The sequence below is a fragment of the Pteropus vampyrus genome, unplaced genomic scaffold (genome assembly GCF_000151845.1).
Source record: "Pteropus vampyrus isolate Shadow unplaced genomic scaffold, Pvam_2.0 Scaffold9, whole genome shotgun sequence".
In the NCBI taxonomy this organism is placed as follows: domain Eukaryota; kingdom Metazoa; phylum Chordata; class Mammalia; order Chiroptera; family Pteropodidae; genus Pteropus; species Pteropus vampyrus.
In genome coordinates, this window is record NW_011888790.1 from 1,685,680 (window position 1) to 1,703,531 (window position 17,852).

Genomic DNA, 17,852 nt, shown 5'->3' on the forward strand with positions numbered 1-17,852 from the left:
GTGGGTGAATGCCATAGCATATGATCTAACAAAACTATCCAGAGACAAGATGGATGTTCAGCAAAATTTGAGCGTTTCCTACCATTGAGTCCCTCTTCCTCTCTATGGTACCTGTTTATTGTGAAACTCTATTGCTGTCCCTCTGCTACCTGCCCATAATATGGTTTCTAAATCACCTAAATCAGTTATCGGAATTGTTTTTCTAAAATGCAAATCTGACCATATCACCCCTCTGCCAAGAATTTTTCCTATTGGTCATAGGATGAAATCTTTCTCCCTTTGCATGGCGAGGAAGGACTTCGATGACCTGGATCCCTCTCTGTCCAAGGTTAATTCCTCTCTCCTCACCCTAACCCACAGCAATTTATATTTTATTAAACCTTAATGAATTCCCCCAGAACAGAATTGTGCTGTTAATGGCTATTTCTGTGCCTTTGTACACACGGCCCCATTCCTTGGAAGAGATTTTGTCTTCTGTTAAGATAGACATATGGAAGCTCTTTCTACTAGACTTATGTACCCCCTGTAAAACAATTATCTTACTATATAATGATTACTTGTCAGTCTCCATTCTCTTTATAAGGTTTGTAAGGTTGAGTCTGTATCATTTCATGTAGTTTTATCCTCAGCCTCTAGTAGAGTGTTAAACACATTTATTCACTAAATATTTACTGCTTTAGGAACAGTAGTGACAGAAGTAGACAGGCAGATCTGCTCTTAAGAAGTTTACATCCTAGTGTTTATATGTATCTGGCACTAAACAAGTAAACAAATAAACATGATAACATCTGATAAGAGGTGTAAAGGAAATAGAAAGGATCAGATGATAGGGAATGGTGGTGGAGGAGGGGTTTGGGGTAGGCACTAATTTAGATAGGGATTTTGGAGAAAGCCTCAGTGAGGAGGTGATCTTTGAGCTAAGGTCTGAAGTATGAGAATCCAAAAAAAGAGTTTGGGGAATGTTCTAAGCAGAGGAGAAAGAAAATACAATGGACCCTGAGACAGCAATTAATTTGACATGCTGGAGGAACTGGAAGAAGACCAGTGTGGTCGAAGCACAATTGGGAGAATGGTTCAAGATGTGTTTTGAGAGGTAGGTAGGAGTTGGATCATGTAGCCTTTAGTACACCTTCAAATATTTCTTGAATGTGTCAAACCCGAAGTCTGATTATGCGTGTATTGGTTGTCCTCATCCCCCAACATAGCCTTAGGCGCCACTTTTCCCAGCTGTGTTCCCACTTGTCCTGAAATCACTGCAGGCAGAGTAAGAGTGTTCTGCATTTCTCTCTTCAGTTTTATTGGTGGAATTTCACCAGATCTGGAAACATTATTGGTGGAATTTCACCAGAGCTGGAATCGACTTATATTCAGTGTTTGGTCTTCTGAGCAGGCCTTTGACAGGAGCCGTATCTTAATGAATTCAGGATGATGTGAAGGATGATTGCAAAGGAAGTGGACTAAGCACAGTTCATAGAGACCTCTAAGTAACACCCAGGGTGGAACTCCTCTCGTTTCCTCCTGCCTCCTGGCTTTTGTCTTCATCTGTATCAGCAACCTAAAAAACGAAAGAAAATCTCCATGTCCAGTGACCAGTTCAATCCCTGCACCAGCAGAGTTAGTGAAGAACCCAGTGCAAAGGGCACAAGTGAACTCTAGAAATTTTACTACATTTCTTCGACATGGCAGTCAAATTTTAAAAAAATATATGAGCACCGAAGCATGTAACCACTGATTTGAAGAATCTGAAAGGCTCCAGGATAACAGTGAAGTGGAATACACATTCTTCTTCCAGCTGCTGCTGTTCACAACACTTTTGACAGTTAAAATACATCACACATTCTCTTGTCCTTTTAATGTAAACATTTACTGTTTTAAGTGTACTATAGAATCAAACCAAAATAGAAGGATGCAGACTGATATTTCAGAGGCGAAGCTAAGCACTAGACTAAATTAAATAAAAGTAATTTGTAGTCTAACTCATATTTACATATTATACGTTACACTGTGTTTGTCCTTGGGAAAGATTAAACAGAGGGCTTTCATTGCTTGCTTTGTTTTTACAACCTGTTAACAGAAGAGCATTTCATAGAGAACAGGCAAAATTTTGAATTAGAATTGTTAGAAAAAAATAGAAAATGTTTCAAGGTAAGGATAGCCTCTTTAATGTTGACTATCTTTTATGCTTAAGTATCACCTAAAGTCAAGAAAATAATGTTGTCTCTGAGTTTTTATTGTTGTCGAGATCTCCCCAGGAAAATCTTGACCTCCATCTTTCCCTTAGTGTTGGCATCTGGCTCAAGCCTTCACCTTTATCTCTTATAACTTCTTTTAAAGTGTATTAAAATTAAAGACTAAGAACCTTCAGAATGACCCAGGTTTGCATCCTGGGCATGAAATTTTGCTTAAAATTCCAGTAGTTAAAAATGTGGCATTCTACAAAATGTCACATTGTATAAGGAATTCTGGTGTCCTTGAAGTTAATTTTACCCTGAAAGGAAAAATTATAAATGAATTTGGTTCAAGTTTGTTCAATTTCCTGTTTTGCTTAAAAATTTTCCTACACAACACATAAATTCATCAAACTCCTTTCCTGGTGACAATATTTCATTAGATTACTTTAGTTGAGTATTCAGGAGATTTTAATCTTATGAGTCATAAAATACTTTTATTCCCCAAAGGATTTCCTGCGTCTGACTGGAATCTCACATCTTTGTAGTTTTAGCTGGACTCCTTGAGGCACTTGCTTTCTAAATGACTGTGTTCTTGAGGTCTGGATGTAATACCTGGGGAGTAGGGTCACAGATTGACTCTTGTTTCTCAAGAAAATTGAAAAATTAATCGTTTCACTACCTTAGGCGTAGTAATTTTATTCAGAAATTTTCTTAAATGTTTTAACCTCTTCCTTTCATGATGGAAATGTTCTCACTTGCTGCTTATGCAGTTCCTAGCGTTAATCTTTTTGTGCCTGCTTGCGCCTGTTTTTGTCTATTTCTGTGAATACCCCCAAGTGACTTGATGTTAGTGTGTTGCTTGCTTGTCCCATCAGGTTTTCATCACTCACTGGTGTAAAGGAAAAGGAGATAGAGTTACAAATATATTGGACCATTTAGCAATTGATGAGAAATGCCTTTGGATATCCCTTTTCCTCATCTTTTTTTTTTAAGCTCATTTTGAAGGTGAAAGTCAGGTTATAGTGGAAAGCCAGAACCCTTCTGTGTTCCCATTTGAAAGGTCCAGGGAAGTGAAGATGATACTTTTTTGACATGCAAGTTTCAGAAATTCTTTGTGATTATTGTTAATATACACTTCAATTATGTAAAGAGCTTCATCTGCATGTGCATGTCTTTGTGTGTTTTAAAAGATAATGCCAAACTGTGTTCCGATAATAAATGGCAGGTAAGCATGCACATAGGAGACTGAAGTATAAATCTGAATATGCTATTTGGCAAGATTCATCTAGCACGATACAAATGAAAAATGTAAGGCTAGGAAGACATCAACACTAACAAATAAATTATTCAGGGATTTTTTTTTTTTTTTACTAGACTTCAGTATGTTTGGTGTCTTTAAAAACAAACCTAGAATTTTATCCAAAAGCTAGGTACTTATATAATATTCGTCGTATGGGTACTTTCTCACTTTTCAGCACAGATCTTTTTTAAAATTTTAAATCAATAAAAGAAGAGATTCTATTTATAAATCATAGAAGGATATATGTACCAGATTGGTGTTTTACTTGGTTGATTAATATATTATTTATTTTTATAGTAAAGAAAAATCAATGCAATAATTACTTGCTATTTACATACATACAAAAAATATAAGTCCTTGGAATGTTGCGCATATTATCATTACATGCTTTTGGAAAACCCCTAAAGTCATCTCATTAACATAAACTCAGATATGGTTGAAAGGGGCCTATTATAAATAACAAAAGACACCTTTGTCACTCTAATCATTCAGGAAATTCCAAGGGTTTCAGGAGTTTGTGCCAGGAAAGGGACAAAGACCAAATGTATATTTCTTATTACAAATCACAATATCACAGATTCTTTACAGCAAGATGATCATAAAAGTCAAAAGGTAATGACACATTACTGGAATCTCATTTAGTCATTAATAATTATCTAGTACATCATTATATTATGTAATTGTGTCCCAGAGGCCACATAGGTTTGCATGCTTCCATTGGAGATCTTGTCAGGAACAGGGGTGAAGACAAATACATATTTATTATTATAAATTACAGTGTATAAAATATATTCTCTAATGTTATTTACCTTCACTTTTATTTAATAGTAGTTGTTTTCAAAAGCTCTATTAAAAATTTCTTCAAACCATGATAACTAAAGATTAAAGAGGAGGGGAATTTAGACTTTAAGGTACAATGGCAAGATGAAAAGACATCTCTTTCTTCCCTACTCTCCCAAATCTCAATTAAAATAACCAAAGGAATGTATAAGAAAATTTAAACATTGAGAATTCCTTCCAGATAAGGTAAATTAGGAGGTGATTCTTAGATGATACTCATGAGAAAGTGCTATAGTTGTAAGTTAGGGTGGTCCAGACAGAACTCAAATAATACTTTTGAAGTTGGAGAGTTGAGAGCTTAGAGGCCAGGTTAGTCCTTGGGACAGGTGGGAAACTTTCCATCTGGAAATCCTTTCACCATTTGGAACAACTATATTCAGATGCAATTGACTGGAGAGGTCTAAAGGCAATTACCATTACACAACATAGGTAAGAATTTGGACCTGTCCTTGTTAGGCCAGACAGTAGCTAGCAACCAGATAGACTACAAATATAGTCCCATTATATACTTGCAAAGGAGGCCAGGCCAAAGAGTAAATTACATGTAGAAAAAATGGTCCTTTGCGTAAACGTTTTGCCAAACACAGTGAAAGAAATACAGAGACAAATATTCTCAATGGGCACAACCTGTAACACACGCTTCTCTTATTTCCCCCAGTGTATTGGATTGCTGAACTGGTAATATAAAGATAAATTTGTCAAATCTCCAGCTTTCCATCTAAGAGGAGACTTCTAACAGTACATAGGTAGGCAGTGAAAGGATTGGAGGAGAATATGCTCATATTAATTTGGGGCCGGTAGCAGGCCAAAGTACACTTCTTCTGATCAACATGAGAAGGAGAAAAGGAACAAACATGGAACTTAGAAAATACTGGGCAACGTAAGCAAATAATAACAAAATGTTGGGGGAAAGCATGCATACATCTTAAAATATTTTTATAGGAAAAATATTTGCACTCAGTAAAAGATTAAACAACTCTGAAAGAGATGAAAGATGAAATGTGATCACAGACTAAGCTATAACAGAGTTGGTTAGAATCAAGAAAATCCTTCAAAGAAACTAACAATCCTTCCAAGAAACTAACAAATTGAAAACTTCATTAGAAGAACCAAATTAAATCTGCTAAATATATAATTGATAATCTGGAGAGTCACTTGACAAACAATCCTATAAAGCAGAGGAGAAGAAAATGATTGGAAGATGGTCAGCAATAAGATGATAGATGTAGAAGATAGAAAATAGTGATCCAACTAAGTAGATAGTTGCTGTCCCTTAGGAAGAAAACAGAAAAAAACAAACAGTAAAGAAAACAACAAGGGGTATATTAATAAATATAGGAAGGTCAAGATTTTTTTTTTTTCACATTCAATATTATAGCAATTTCACGTATGCAGCATAGTGGTTAGACATTTATATTATTTACGAAGTGATCCCCTTGACTAGTCTAGTACCCACCTGGCACTATACATAGTTATCATAGTTATTACAATATTATTGACTATATTCCCTATACTGTAAGGAAATTCAAGTTTAAAAGACCACATTTACTCTGTCCTTGCTGGAATTAGTGAACAAACATCAGCATCTAGACATATTCTGGTGAAATATTTGAATTTCAAAAAGCAAAACCCACAAAACTATATTTTAAGCTTTTAAACAGAAAAAAAATCTCTGAAGGAAAAAAAATCAGTCATGTGTCAGACAACTTCTCAGCCTTATCCATCAGAAAAAGATGACACAATTTGGCTTTAGCGTTGTGAGAAAAAGAAGATTGTGACTTAAATTCTATATTCGGTCAACGGTCATTCTTTTATGAAAGAAACATGAAGATATTCTCAGATTTATTTACGAAGCATATTGCTGACATACATTTTTTGAAAAAAATGACTTAAGAAGTATTCCAAGCAGCTGAGAAATGAACCATAATAAATTCGATTATGGAGAAATTGTAGTATATAAGGAGTCTTCGTGAGCATAAAACAATAAACATAGAATTAAGTTTAAGTCATTGTTTCTGGTATAGCATCACCACAAAATGTAAAGTCAAAATAATTTTTGAAAAGGGACTACATCAAGTAAAAATGGGTAGTTTTACAAATAACAGCGTGGGTCAAAAATCTCAGATTAAGCCAACCAAAAAAAGTAGAATTAGAAAAGAAAGGTACGAGAGTAAGTAAATGTGTGCTAATTTCCTCATCTGACACACAAGGTTTTCAGTAGGTATGTTTCATTGCATGTAATTAATATAAGCAAATTTAAAATGTGTTTGAAAAGTGGAAAGTAATCCATTCTAAATTTAAGATGCTATATATGTCTACCAATCTACTAGAGAAAAAATAAAAAGAAACATTTTAAGGAATAGGGAAATCACAATGACAAAGTCAGAAAATAAGATGACAAGTTGAGATGAAGTATATTTGTTTTTATATAAATTTAAATGGAATAAATTTTCCTTAAGACGTAGCTATCCTCAAGGTTAGTATAAAGAATCAAACTTTTTAAAAGAGGTACTCTATATAAAAGGGGTACTCAAAGCAAAATGACACAGAAAAGTTAAAAATAGAGGGATAGCAAAGATATAGCAAACTAAGTGAAAGAGTCACATTTTAGTATCAAAATGAAATTAAAGGCAAAAAAAATTCAAACATTTCAAAGTTTTTTTTTAATTGGCTAAGGTTGCAACTCATGAAGAAGATGTAATGATCTTGAAACTATATATGCAAATAACATAGCTTCAAAGTACACATGTAAAAATTGCTAGAGGTAGATGAAATTGAAACGCAAGCATAGTGAGAGACTAATATATCTCTCTCAGACAGATCAAATTGGCAAAAATAAAGACATGGAGATCTGACTATTCAACGTAATTCACAGGATGAAATGGTAATGTACATAAACTTTTGTATTCTACAGAGGACATAACCAACTTCTTTTCAAGTAACCAAAGAAGAGTTAAGAGAGTATAAGTCTTACAGTATAAATCACTGATAAAAACATAAGTTAAACCAAACAAACCTGTACAAATCACAATGTCTTAAGTAAAATATAGGAAAGTCAAAATTAATAATAAAGTCCCCCCTCATCCTCAAGGGATACATTTCAAGACCCCCAGTGGATCCCTGAAACCTCAGACAGTACCAAACCCTACATATTTTCCTATATATATATACATACATACATACATACATACATACATACATACATACTCACCTTTTCACTCAAAGGGAGCACTTTACAGCTTCTCTTTTGCATATCCTAATTGCCAGCATCACTGCTCTTATACTTTGAGCCCATTAATAGGTAAATGAAGGGTTACTTGAACACAAGCACTGCAGTACCTCAGAGGTCAATCCGATAACCAAGACAGTTAAGTGACTAAATGACTAATAGGCGGGAAATATATACAGCGTGGATATTCTGGCCAAAGTGATGATTCACATCCTGCGCAGGATGGAATGGGGATGGTGTGAGATTTCATCATGCTTCGCAGAATGGCGTTCAATTGTTTATTGAATTGTTTATGAATTGTTTATTTCTGGAATTTTCCATTTGATGTTTTCAGACTATGGTTGACTGCGGGTAACTGGAACCCCAGAAAGCGAACCCACAGATATGGAGGGACTGATATAGAAGGAAAAAATCCAACAATTTTTTAAAAATAGATCTTCTTAAATGACCCTTGAGTGAAGTAAGCAAAGAGATGACATAATTTTTTTTTCCTGTGGGAAACTGAGTTTTCTGCCTGGATACTCACAGGAATTTATATCTTGAATGTTAAGTAATTTCCTCAATATAATTCTGTTTTGATGGTCTGCATTAATTTTCCTGAAACACCTTGAACTCTTATGATTCATAGATTTAATTCTTCATTTTAGGAAATATTCCTTCCGTTTTAACTTGGAAAATGTTTGTCTTTTATTCATTTTATTTTGTTTAGGGTCTCCATTTTTTTGTTGTCTGCTCTCCAAATACATCATTTATACATATAAATTTATATGTTTATATATTATAAACATATTTAGTTTTATTTGTCTTTTTTCTCTCACATTCAGTTTTCTTGAGCTATTTCTTTTTGTCAGAGATTTGATTTTCTCCTGTGTCAGTTTTGCTCTTAGATATTTATAATGCACTTTTTATTTCTGAAATAACAAGGATTCTTTTTTTTTTCCTTGACTACCAATTATTTTTCATTTCATTCTGTTGTCCATTGATCTCTTTTCAAAATCTCTTATAGAGTCCATTCTCTTTAATTTCCTTGAGAATTACGAAGTGTTTGTGGTTTAATGTCTTTGTTTTCTGGGATAAAACTTCCAGAAAAAAAGCCTGTTATTTGTCTTCTGAGAACTTAGACTTCTTTTATTGGGCACTTCCTTTCTTTCTTTTTCAGCTTGCTCATTATGAAGGAGGTTCTAAAGTTTTTTTTTTGTCCAAAAATAGTGGTAGGTGGTTTCTCCTTGAGCCTCCTCCCTGTTTACCTGAACTTTGTCTGTAGACTGCATTCACACAGAAGCACGAGGAGCACGGATTATTAACCTGTCGGCAGTTTAGGAGAACTGGGGTAGGAGCAATACTGAGTCCTCTTTAACGGTATGACTGAAGTTGTGTCTTGTCTTCTGCATCCATTTTTGAAGCCGCGGCATTCAGCATTTACTGACTTTTGGGGCACTTTAGAGTTTCAAACTGTTGTCCCACTTCAGAGTGGGTGTTTTGATACAAAGGCCCCACAGGCCTAGATTATAAATTCAGTGTGGGTTACTTTGTCTGTGGAATATTATGCAGCTACTAGAACATTTACATTTATGTGTATGTGGATACTTATGATTTTGTAAGACTATGAGAATATGGACAAAAATGGAGTAGAACCCTTATTAGGTTATTAACATAGGTTTACTGCAGGGTGAGGGAAGGGGCCAAGAAAATACGGGGAAAAAGTTTGCCTTTAAAGTATGTATAATATATTCACATTTATGTATTTATATATGGTTAATAAGAGTGTGTGTGACATTTTAGAAAAGGAACAAGAGCTAAGCAACAAAGCGTTAAAAGAGTATTAACATTATATCTTGGAAGCCAGAAACCCAGGGCAATACCTGGAACTGAGTGAAAAGTTGAGATTAATTGAGAGGTAAAAATTATTTGTGTGACAGAGACATTACAAATAAAAATACACAAAAATAAAAACTGTTAAAGATCAAAGAGCTATTATACTGGCTCTAGATTTATACCTTAAGTTAAAGTAGGTGATTTACAAAAATCTTTTATATGGCACCAGACCTTGGCAAAATTTCCCCTAAGGGAGTTTTCTAATATGGGAAATGTAATTAAAAACTAATTTCTACCTAGTCTTTAAGATCATGAATTTGACTGTTATTTAATACTACATGGCTGGACTTAATTTTTTTTTTTTTTTTACACTAAAAGGAGGCGAAATACCCAAAGAAAAGGAGACTATATATTGCCACAACAGTGCTAGAGTGCTTTACGTTTATGGATGCTGACCATGCCTTCCAAAATTTTATGCTGCCCTAACTAGAAAAGGTCAAAGAAATTGCGTAGGTACTACCAAGAGATAGTAATCCATGGAATACTATATACTCTGTACTAGTGTAATAAGGAACAATAAATAATTGAGAGTTGATCTTTGTCAAAAAGTCTGAAATATATACATTGATTTATTGTGATATCATTTTCACAATTTTTGTTAATACTTTCTTCAGCCCCAATTTAGTTCACATAGTCAACAAATATTTAATGTCTACTCAGTACTAAGGAGCCTAGTCTTGCACCTGCACCATGCACTATTTACACCTGGTTAGTAGGATAAAACTTAAATATTACTACATAACCAACACATTGATATGTCAGCCTGTAGGCCATGGAATATACCATGCGTGTGCTCTGACCTTTATGGAATTTTATTCTTTTTTTTTTTGTCATGGTGGTTCAGTTCCAAATTAAGATATGTGTGCAATACCATACCACTTTAGCCAGATTCATCCATCTGAAGTTTAACCTTTTTTCATGTAGTGATATCTAATTTTTAATGCATTCAGCTTGACAGTGGTCCGAATCAAAGCCATTGAACTTTCACATTGAAAAGGCTACTTGTATCCATGAGTCTTTGCTTGATATAGGACTTTGGCTACATGGACTGATTTAGTTTCAGCTATCTTAGGCTGATCTGAGGGATATTTAACTGGATTACCTTCATGGAAGGCCCTAAAATATTAGTAGGAGTTTGCGGTAGAGAGAAGGCTGCCAGCCAGGTGCCAAAATCTTCAGTAAATATTAGTAAGTGACCTGGAGACTCGATAACTAATTCTGTAACAAAGACTTTTGTGACTGTGTTTTGAAACCAAAGCAAGGATTAATTTTAAATTCCAGACTTCTAGAGTAACAAGAGTACATGTAGAAAATGTATTCAACCAAAATTTATTAAATGCCAGTCACCCTTCTAGGAGCTTTAGATGCATCAGGAACTAAATTATCTCTGACCACATGGAGCATTCATTATAGTTGGGGGAATACAGACAAGAAACAAACAAGCAAAAGACGTTATAAACAGTAAGTTATAGTATATGAGAATGTGATAAAATACATGAAAAAGAAGAGCAGAGTAATGGAGATTGGGTGTGGGCCAAGATTTCCCTAAAAGCTTTAAAAAAGAATGAACAGTTATCAGAGTATACCCTGGTTTGATGTAGTTTTCTTAATGCCTTCTGATATAATTTATTAAAAAATTTAAAATATTAGGAAATGTACAGCGTTTGTAGATTGCTTCAACTTTGCCTGCCATGTGTGCTACAAAGGCAAAACATCTTTTGTTGTGTAAACAAATCTAAGGAATTATTTTGTTCTAGAATATTTGTGTTCAATAGCTTTTCTGAGCAATCTGCTCTGTTTCAAAATATTTTTTTCAAGATGCGTTGTCAGAAAGTTTTGATGCATCATAAAAAGTTGATGTAGACAAGTGAAGGATTAGAGATTTATGAAAACAAGGAAATATTTTATTTCAGGTTGTAGTTCTTAAAAGTACATAATACAAGAAAGATCTAAAGCCTATTTAGAAGTTTAATTTCAGTTAGAGAAAAATATCAGGAGTAAATTTAGATAAGTAAAAGAATTTCAAGGCTTAACTCTCTCTTAGAGGAAGTAATCTTATATTTTACCAGCTACACATATTTTGGAGAAGAATTATTCTGAAATTTTTGATAGGTACCCAACTAAATAAAGAATCTAAGTAATAATTTGACATTCCCAAATGATGCTATGTAGTGAATAGACCTAATTCAGGACTGCAGCTGAATGGAACTTTTCACTTTCAGTCTGGATTGCATATCGCGGAAAATAGAATCTGTATTTCTTCGAATTTTCCCCATCCTATATCCCTCCTGGTATTCTTAAGGTCAGTTAAGCACAGTAAATAATCTTCACTCAGCAAGCAACCCAAATCACCATCTTCCTGTCTGATGTAGCTAATAAATTCTAAGCAAACTCTAAACTCTTTGTGAAGCTTCTCTAATGGATACCTCATTGGACTGAAGAGCTTTTGGAAACAAAATAAAATAATCATCTAAAGTTGAATGTTTTTGGATCAAGGTGACTAGGTCAACACTAAATTTAAGACCAGTTTGAGAGACATTTTTTAATGGCACTTAGAAATTATGGCTAAAGGTCAGGCCGTTACATGTGATATTGCTCAGATCCTTTGATGCTAAAAGTCTACAACTGACTTATGTGTAAGATATATTTTTAAAAACATTAACTGTGATTTAAAGTAGCAAGAGACAGTGTTCAGGCCAGGGAAAATAAAGTCTTCCTCCCTGGTTTTTCAGTTGAAATGGTTTGAGTTCAGTAATTTTATTGAACCTGAAAAAAATTATTAATAGCCACCTCCACAAAGGGAAACAGGGAAGCTTGCCCCTGTCAATTCCTGCCTGGGAGTTTCTGACATATTTTGAGATCTCAAGAAAACTGTGGAGGAAATCCATACCAATTAGAGATCTTGTGTGTTTGGAACCATTTAAAAATGCTGTGCAGGGCTCAAAGGAATTAGCAAAGCCTGCTGCAGTATAGCTCTGTTGTTAATCTCCAAAGAGAACAGACACCAGATGTTCACACTGCCCAGAGGACACCTCAGTGCTCTTGACAGTCTTCAGTCATATTCTCCTTTAATAGATTCGAATGCCTGAAATGATTATGGATGATAAGGCTGTGTGGTTTCTACATATGAAATTATAATCAGTTTGAAGAAGTGCCCTATTTTTGATAGCAAGGAAAATAAACATATTAAATTTGATATTTATTAAAAAATGCCTAAAGCAAACTAGTAGAAATTCTTTGCCTATTTTTTTTTTTATTTCTTCAATTGGCCTGATGATAGGCATAACCAAACTAAGTGATAATCTTTTACGTAAGGCCAATTTTGTTGTTAAATAATGAAATATATTTACTAATTCATTCATTCAACAAATATTTTCACGAGCTAGGGGCTGAGGATACAGTAGTAAAGCAATCGTGGTCTTATGGAGCTTAGTGAGAGAAGCAGACATTAATAACAAATTGCCCATATAAATAAGTAACTGCAAACTGTGATACATGCTTTGAAGAGAAAATACTGGGTGCTGTGAACATATTTGACAGGGGAACCTGACCAAGAATTACAGCTCTGGATTCATTTACTCGACCATGTTCATAGAGCACCTACTTTGTGCCAAAAAGCAAAACAGATTACCATGGTTGTTTAAAACACTACACTCATGACTCCCAGTATTGTAGACCAAGAGATATTACAAAGAACAACAACGAACAACTTAAAAATAAAATAAAGATAAAAAAGGTTCTAGGGATGGATTTTATTTTAGTTATCTAGTCTTTCTTCAAATATAGTTTCTGTTCAATATCCTAAGGAGCATTTGAGTAATGCTTAAGACTTTTTAGTATGTCTAAATATTTTCATATCACTCATTTTATTGCAAAAATCATATTAGGAAAGTAATATTGTAACATTTTAAACATTTTAGAAAACAGGGAAAGGTGGGGTCTTTGGGAGGGACCCCCACACATTTTAGCACAAACATCATTATAGCCATCAACCTAGTTTCCCTTCCTTCTTGGCCAGGCTTTGTAAAGAATAGGCTTTTGTTCACTCTTTCCACTTCACATATGCCTTTCAACCCAACAGAGTTCAGCTCTGTCATCATTGCACTGAAATGTCTCTTTCTAAGGTCCCCAGACCTCCTAATTGTTGAATTCAGCAGTCCTCTCAGATCTTAATTTGACTTGTCCTTTCTGGAGATTATGTCACTGCCGTCTGCCTTCCACTTTAAACGATTTTCTCTCTGTTATCCAATTCTTTCCTGGTTCCTTTGTCCTTCTATTTCTTGAAAGTCTCTTTTTTTTCCTTCACTGACTCCTATTCCTCAACTTACCTTTTAAATACTTGTCTTGTTCTCCACTCTGGCTATATTTAACCCCTACACATTCTTATCTATAACCTTACTGTCTTTTATGCTCTGATGACTTTTACATCTGTATCTCTAGCCAGGGTCTCACTTCTGAGCCCTCACATCCCTCTGCCTCCTAGATTCTTCCACACTAACCTGATTTAATTATTTTCCCTGGAAAAAAATGTATGAGTAGCATGATCTCGCTAGCCATATAAGCTGGAAACCCAGTATAATTTGATTCTGTCCTTTTCCTTCACTCCCCCCACAGGTAACTCCATCACCAGAATCAGTGGATTCTGCTCTCCTAATCTCTCTCTAATCTCTCCCCAGCTTTCAGGTCTCCTTGCAATTGTCTTCATTTAGAACTTCATCAATTCTGTCCTCATATATGGTCTTCCATCTGATATACCTGTTTTCATCCTCCCTCTTACCTCCCACTCTCCAGCCTGCTTCAGAGCCATCTTCCTTAAGCAGATCTGATCATGTTCGCTTAAAAGCCTTCAGGTGGCCCCCACATAATGCTGTTCAAAATGTTCCTGGCAGCAGTGCCACTGACATTTAATAAACAAAATTTATGCTTGAATAGTACATTGTACTTTAATTAGCATTTCTCATCTTATTTTCATGAATTTTTAGAGTCTGTAGAGCTAAGCTAATTTATATATATTTTTTAAACTTCTTGCTTTTTAAGATAAATATTTTAAATATCATTTTTATTTGCAGTATTGGTTAATAAAGCTGAATGAAGCATGGGAGATTGTTTGCCAAAACTAATGATTATCTTTTTGCCATAATTACGGTTACACTATTTTCTTGACTGGAATAGTTTGCTTCTTGAGACTCTTGCTTGTTTGCAGAAATGAAATTGTACCATCAGCGTTTAGGGGGATAATTGTCCTTATATTTGCAATGGCAGCAGGGAAGAAATATAATATATTCTCAAACTGTATCTAACAATCAAATATAAAGTTGAAAAGTAGTTCAAGAAATTTCTTTCCACCAAACCAGTTAGGATAGAAGGCTATTCTGACCTGCCTTGATTCTAACTCTGAGGCCACTGCAGATGTTATAGTATAAGTGTTGATTTTGTATACTTAGGCCAGGACCACTTTTTAGCCAGAGTCAAATCTGAGCCAGTTAAAGCTGCTAAAGCTTACATTGATTTTGGTATTTTTATCAGTAAGGTGAAAAATATGTAATTGTGGTTGATAGAAAAATTATGATGCCTGAAATCTGTTGCTTCTTCCCATAAAATATTAGATCAAGAGAGCAAAATCTGCAGTTTATTAAAAAGAAATCTTGGCTTCTTGTTCAAAATGATTGAGCATACATGTTTTTTTCACCCTTTCCCAAAAGATCCTTTTAAAGTGAGAACAAGAAAAAGAATAAGAAAGAAAAGGAAGAGCAGGGAGAGGGTGGAGAAGAAGAAACACTGCAAAAAAAAAAAAAATTAGAGTTGGGGAGGGGGTCTTGAGCAGACAAGAGAATTCGACTAATTTTTCCAAGAAAAAAAGTTGATGGAAATGGACTAATGGGCACGACTGATTAAAGAGAGCTATAGCCCAAAATATACATGAGAGCTGTTGCAGAGATGCCCAGAATTATAAAGAGGCTCAGAGTACAAAATTGTCAAGAGCGAAATGGGGGAATGACAGTGAGGTGTTTAACTGAAAGCGTAAAGAACAGCTAGACCAGTTTTACATCTTCTTCACTTTCATATTTAGAATGACAGATCAATTACCCACAAGAAAAAAATAACTGGAAGACCATTCTCTTAAGATATTAAACAGCCAGTCTGGGAGAATTGGGGCTGTTATTGAAGTGTGGTACTCCAGATTAAACCATTCTCCAGTCAGATATTCAGGGAATCCTAGGACAAACGCTTGTCCATCAGCAAATGATGACAGTGTTCCCAGAGCTCTCAGTCAGCTTTTCTGTTCAGAGTCAAAACACCGTACAGTACCTGACAGCAGAAGAAACCTACATCAGCTGCTTAGGATAACTGATCCAGATCTCCATTCTTAAATAGAAATGATTGATCAAGGTTCAGAGATATACACAGAAAACCAAGAGCATGAAAGACAAAAGCCAAGATAAGAAGAACAATTGCCTCAGAGGAAGCAGAAATATTTTAGAGAATAATTGAAAAACTAAAAACAACTTTCTACGTCATATTCTCAGAGATATATGAAATATTTCAATTATGAAATAAGATGATGCTGTAAAAACAAGCAACTAGAGACCACGAATAATGTGAAAAAGTAAGTTGCCTAAAGATACTTATGATGTAAAGTCATTTATATAAATTTTTAAACATTTAAAACATATATCATTTTACATAGAAAATGAATGAAACAAGTGTGGGAATGGTACATAAATAATTATCTTGGGGGCACCAGGAGGCATAGTAGAGGAGGAGATGGAGGCAGATGTGGCTGTAATTATAATATCTTATTTTATTAGGGAAAAAAATCTGAAGCATATATCGAAAAAAATTTTATTACCTGGTAAGTCTGGGTAGTTAATATCTGTTAAATCATGGATGCCTATTATATTTTGTATGCTTTTGTATACATTTGAAATATTTGTAATTAAAAAATTAAAATGTTGAGTTACAGAAAAATTGTACAATTGTATATATAATAAAGTCATCATCCAAACAAAGATAAAAGAAAACATGACATGCCTTTTGCATGTGATGCAGTTTAAAAAAAGGAAAATCTGTTTGACTTTAGGCAGCCTGGGATATAACATTTGGACCATTGGGGAAGGAAATATAGTCCCAGTACTCTTTAGCTCTGTATGTAGCCATAAAGATACAGACACTGTTTACTAGTTTTCAACTCTTAGAATCAATCTGTAGAAAAGCATAGAAGACTTAATTATGGTTGGGCATTGGAATTGTGGGTTGGGGGAGAGTAGAAACGGGGGGAGGATCAGGGCTTTAAGGCAGTCTCACCAAGTAGAGAGTCAAATGATAGTAATTAAGTAAGCTATAGGATAGTCATGCATTCATTTGTCATTCATTAGATAATTTTTTGCAACACCTCTTATGTTATAGGCAGTATTTTAAGTGATTGGCAATACAGTGGTGAACAAAACAAACTCCTTGCTCTTATTGAACTTAGTTCAAGGGTCAGATGTTACCAAACAAGGTTGGAAAATAATTAAAAATAATATAAGTATTAAAAATTAAAAGGGGGAAGGGACGAGAGATTAGTGTAAGTATGAATACTAAATCTTCATTGTTCAAAAGAGGGAATCAATTTATAATGTCTAAAATAGCACTGTCCAATGCTAGAAATGTTTTATATCTGTAGAAATGATGGTGGAAATATTCCGTATCTATATCTGTGTTGTCTAATGTATTAGCCATTATCTACATGTAACCATTGAAAACTTGAAATGTGGCGTGACTAAGGAATGGAAGATTTAATTTTATTTAATTTTAATTATTTTAAATTTAAATTGTGCCATGTGCACTGTGAGTCATCTTGTAGTATTTGATTTTACCACATGCATGTATTTGGTTGATTACTTAAATTTTGGGGTCTTTGAGGGGAAATAGAGAATCATTTTTTAAAAAATGAGATAAAAGTTATTCTTGAAGTGTCACATGAAGTGAATAATTGGTCAAGAATCAGAGTTCTAGGAGGTAGATGGGATAAAGGGGGTCAAATATGTGGTGACAGAAAGAAATCTAACTGTGGGAGGTGAACACAGTGTAAATATATATATGCCTTACTGTTAAAGTATACAGTTGAAACTTACTGGATTTCGTTAACCAGAGTCACTATAAAAAAAAAAAAATCAGAGTTCTAAGCTTCAAAATTTCTTTTTAGCAGTGGGTCATCATAGAGAGTTTTATTATTTGGCTTGAGGTAGCTAATAATGTGAATTGTGGTCAGCGATATTGACACATTCTGACTTCAGAGAAACTAAATGCTACACATTTTGAAATATGGTCATGGAATTATAGAGCTGTGAGAATTGGTACACACAAAAATTATGGATCTGCAAATCTCTGTCTCGTCTTACTGAAACTATGCTGAAATGCATATCATTGTTATTAAACTGTCACCCAAACCCAA

At 34.4% G+C, this 17,852-nt stretch overlaps 1 protein-coding gene and 1 long non-coding RNA gene across 3 annotated transcripts in view; one reads left to right on the forward strand and one right to left on the reverse strand.

The window, feature by feature from the left end:
- Positions 1–17,852, forward strand: part of MSRB3 (methionine sulfoxide reductase B3) — a 142,885-nt gene that overhangs the window by 109,037 nt on the left and 15,996 nt on the right. The gene's annotated exons all lie outside the window — the stretch shown is intronic.
- LOC111729603 lies at positions 1,266–7,905 on the reverse strand. The gene is made up of 2 exons (XR_002776303.1): positions 7,523–7,905; positions 1,266–1,555 (listed from the first exon to the last, which is right to left on the reverse strand). It is a non-coding gene; the product is annotated as an uncharacterized LOC111729603 (long non-coding RNA).